Below are 4,803 nucleotides of genomic sequence, written 5' to 3'. Positions count from 1 at the left end.
CCCAGAGACAATTTGATAATTGCTACAGGTTTCCAAGAGTCATAGGTGCTATCGATTGGGGCCAATCCAGGCCATGGGGAACAAGCCCTGTACTTAGCAGGAAGAACAGGTCTTCTGTAAATGTATAGGTTGGTATACTCACTCAGTTTTTAATGTGATATTCTCTGTATTCAACACCTACTAGAGGTATGTGATAATGAAGAAAAAATATATTGGCCCCTACTACATACTGTCTTTTATCAAGTTTCAATCTTGTTGTTGGTCAAATTTTCTTGTAATTTTATACTCTTAATATGTGAAATAAGACAATTTTAAAGATTTCACTGAAGAAAAAAATATAGATAATCTGCTAACTTTCCTATTGCAGGAGAAATGAAAAATAGAAAAAAAAAATGCATTTTGCTTATTCAGGTAAAGGAGGTATTAATTGCTTGATCAATGAAGATATATTTGCAGAAAGAATACCGAAGAGCAAATTTTCTAATATTCATTTTGTTTTGATCCTTATTGCAGGTATCCGTTGCTCCCCTCTTTGATGAATTCCTGCCTGCATTCTGTTGTCAATAGAAAAGGACGGTGTGCTACGGGTATAAGCATTCCATTGGATTATCTGTGCATGAAAGTGGAGACTTGTGATAAAAAATGGTAGCTTGGTTGTAGTGGCGTACCTAGGATTTTCCACAGGGAGGGCAAAACCGTTCGGCCGAAAAATTTTACAAGTAAAAAAAAAAAAAGGTCTTCAATCACAAATAAAGGATTTCGTACCAGAAAAAAAATTGACAAGCAAAAAAATAAGGTGTTCAAGCTCGTCAGGGGGGCAGGTATACGTCCTTTGCATGGGTTGTGGCTCGTCGGGGGGGGGGGGGGCAGAGTGCCCCCCCCCCCGTAGGTACGCTAGTGCTTGGTTGATAGGATGTATTCATGCATTCCGATTTATCATTAGTGATCAAATGACCATCTTGCTTTTTAAAAACCCAAGTTCACAACATTTTTCTTGTTTGATAAAAGGTTTGGGACGTGAATTCCAGGATATAAATGACACATATGATGGGCTAATGTATAAGCAGGGACATGAGAGGTATAAGCAACATTTTTTTCATGCTTAATTAAGTTTGGCATGAGATGGACTTGGTCTTTCTTATGATTCAAGTCTATTTTATACCAATTTTGTTTTAATCAACAATCAATGTTTTAAGTCTCATGATTTCAATTTCAAAACCTCTTTGTTAATTAAATATTCATTTTTCCTTAGCATTTGCATCTTCTTAATTTATCAAATTTAAATTATAAGATATCATTTTTGCTGAATATCCTTTTTTTCACCTATTTTCATAGGCCCTAAGATACATTTCTGTAGTAAGCACTATAAATACATTGCAAGCTATTATCATTTGTTTGATATTACTATTTTATAGAATCATCTTTTAATTTCTTTCAGAAAGATATTTGACAAATTACTTGTGATATCCATGCTTTAGCTGTAGAGTTCAAAATCTTCATTAAACTTTATTTAATCCGTTGTTTATCTATTTTCATTCAGAGTTTCTAAAAACGTAAACATATCATTTGTATCATTATGTAAAGAATTTCAATCTACCTTAAAAAGTAATGCACTAAATAAACTGCTCTGTCTACTACACATGTACATATAAGTTTTGATTTTAAAGGTCAAGTCCTCCCCAGAAAAAAATTCGATTTGAATTAATAGAAAAAAAAATCAACCGAGCATAATGCTGAGAATTTCATCAAAATCCGCGTCGGTTGTAAAATAGGAACGTTATGAAATTTTCAAGTTTGGCTTATTTTTCACAACACAGTTATATGCACAGATCAGTGACATGCAAATGAGACAGACAATGATGTCCACATGTTCGGGGGGGGGGGGGGACTAATCTTGGTTTCACTTGACAATGAAGAGAAAATTTGAATATTTCATCTCGTAGAATTTAAAGAAATAGTTTGCATGCCGACTGGGATGTACATATAAGTTTGTAGTCAAGCAAAACTTTAAAAATGTCATAACTTAATATCTTTACATCAGATTTTGATGAAATTTTCAGTGTTACGCTCGTTGTGTTTTTCTCTTTTTATTCAAATCAACTTTGTGGGGGTGGACTTGTCCTTTTATATCGTTTTCAAGTAATTGTGTCAGGAGAAAACAAAAATGAAATTCTTTTATCAATTCTGTCCATATGCTGCATGGTTCATCGTTCTTGCAGGAGGCAAAAAATAAATTTATATAAGAAAGTCTTATTTTATTTACTTTCAGATAAAAATTGTGCTAAGGAGAGATTAAGGTTATGTGTAAGACAGGGGTGGTGGTAATGGTATGTTGGTTAAGGTTGTGTATGAAGAAAGTCGAGTGATTGTCTGCTTGTGCAGGAGGATATACTTCAAGAAACTTGTTGTAAGGCATAATGCAAAATTATTTATAATATAACTTAATTGAGAGAAAAGTATTTGGCACGTTAAGATGCACAATAATGTACATGTGATTGAAGCAAATGAGAAATGAAAGGAGTAAAGGTAGCTACATGTGTCACTGAGAGAATTGCCTGTGGTGTTATATTTATAGCATAAATCTTTGTTTAAAAGTTATTTTATTTTAGGAAATTTAGTCCCTTCAGTTTGAAAGTATAGAGGGCGGACCATGGACCACTGACCATGGAAAAAAGTCCCCCCCCCCCAAAAAAAAAAATATTACCAAGAAAAGAAAGAAAGGTGAAACACATTATTTTCTGAATATTATGTCAAATCTATCACAAAATTGGATATTTGATATTAAAATGTTGAATATTTTTCCTTGCTCGCAAGTTTTTATTTTACCTGATATGCCATATTTAGCCCACTGATATTTCCCCAATTTCAAATATATTATTATGATTGGGTGGAATACCCTTTACACTTATCCAGGATTGATAAGTCTTTATTTTTCTGATAAGGAAATTGTGTTTCCTTTAAGGAAAAAAATACTGCAAGCATGGTGAAAAGCTTGACCCCCCCCCCCCTCCAAAGCAAACTGGAGTATATAGGTTAAGGTTGGGAATAATGCGATTGCAAGAGTGACCAGTGAGTGTGGAGGAGCTACTAATGAGTATCTCAGCTCCTTTTGGAGATGTTGGTAGAACTGACGTATAGAATAGGGAGGGGGGGGCTTGGGGCTCTTGCCCCCCCCCAAAAAAAAAAAAAAAAAAAAAAAAAAATTCACGACCAAGAAAAAGATAATAGAAATGAGGGTGAAATAGAATATTTTTTGATATTATGTGAAAACCTAACACAAACTAGGATTTTAATGTCAATTAAAAATTTTTTTTGCTCGCTTAATTTTTTTTAAAAATCAATTTATCGAGATACACCATATAAAAAGACAAAAATAAATAAATGAATTGAAAATATTACTTCGAATGGGAAAGTCAATTCTGAGGGAAAGGAAAAGAGGCACGCTTGTGGACGCGAGATCAGATCAAGGTCATGTCGCTTCACCCCACGCGACGCTGGCCCCACCATTGCATTTACCAAGTACATAACCCAAACAAAGATTCAATTCCATATTTCCATTTTCTATCAAAGCTAGCTCCGGGCAAAGTTCCACCAGACTTCGATAAGGTAGGTAGGATTATACAATCAGATTTAATTCAAACAAATGTGCACTTGATCTAGATGTAATTGGTGTGTAACGTTATATTTATTTTTCCGTAGATCTAAGTAACTTCCTCAGGCCTAAAACGCAGTTACGGCACGCTATTATAGGCCTAGATCCACGTCTAACTGCACTGTAATACGATGGCGATCGATCTGGACCTCATATTAGACCAAAAAGGCAAAAAAAAAAAAAAAAAAACTTTGGTCTCTGTCATTGTTCCGCTGGACTCCGTTGCCTCCACTAACCAATTGAGAAATAAGAAATTGAAAAAAAATGTGTAAAACCCCCTCGAAAAAGCCGGCTGCTGCAGCTGTCTAAAAAAGGTTAAAACTTCTTCACGTTGCAGTGCACCTACCGCACGGTACCGTACATTGACGGAGTTTGAACTTACTTCTCGATACGGTACGATGCTGCAGGCGCAGTCGAGCTAGCTCGCACGCAGGCAGCGCTAACGGTAGTCCGAACCTAAGTTGGTAACTATTAACAAATAAGTAATGACAATGTTCGTTGTCAACACCTCATTGCTAAGAAATTCAAGTTCATGCTGCTGATACATGATTTTGGGGTTGAGTTCTGCTTCCTAACTCATGTGATGCAATGGCGACATTTCATATGGCCCTAGCAGACGAAACTCTCAAATACGGCACTGAGCATGCTCAGTACTGCTTTATTACACTGAGCATGCTCAGTGCAGTGTTATAATAGTATGCTAGCTTCAGTCCATGATTTAATCCATGGACTAAAGTTATCACCTGGGTATAACTCAGCCGTGGGTTAAATTTAGCACCGGGTGCTAAAGTTAGTCCATGGATTAGTTAGTCCACCGTTTGTGAATAGCGCGGTGGACTAACTTTATACCCCGGTATTAGTTAACCCCCGACTAAATTTAACCCCGGTATAACTTTAGTCAACCTTTGTGACTTCGGGCCATAATGTTAAACAATGGTAATTCCACATGTTCAGGGAGAAAAAAAAACTTTGTTTCACAGGACAATGAGGAGAAAATTAGAATATATCACATTTCATATAATAAAATACAAAAGAAAAAGTGAGTGAGTGATGTCATCAGTTCCCTCATTTGCATACCGACCGGGATGTGCATAATTAAGCGAAACTTTAAAATGTCATAACTTTCTTATTTTACATCCGATTTTGATGAA

The sequence above is a fragment of the Lytechinus pictus genome, chromosome 1 (assembly GCF_037042905.1).
Source record: "Lytechinus pictus isolate F3 Inbred chromosome 1, Lp3.0, whole genome shotgun sequence".
NCBI classification, from domain to species: domain Eukaryota; kingdom Metazoa; phylum Echinodermata; class Echinoidea; order Temnopleuroida; family Toxopneustidae; genus Lytechinus; species Lytechinus pictus.
This window is presented reverse-complemented; position numbering follows the sequence as displayed.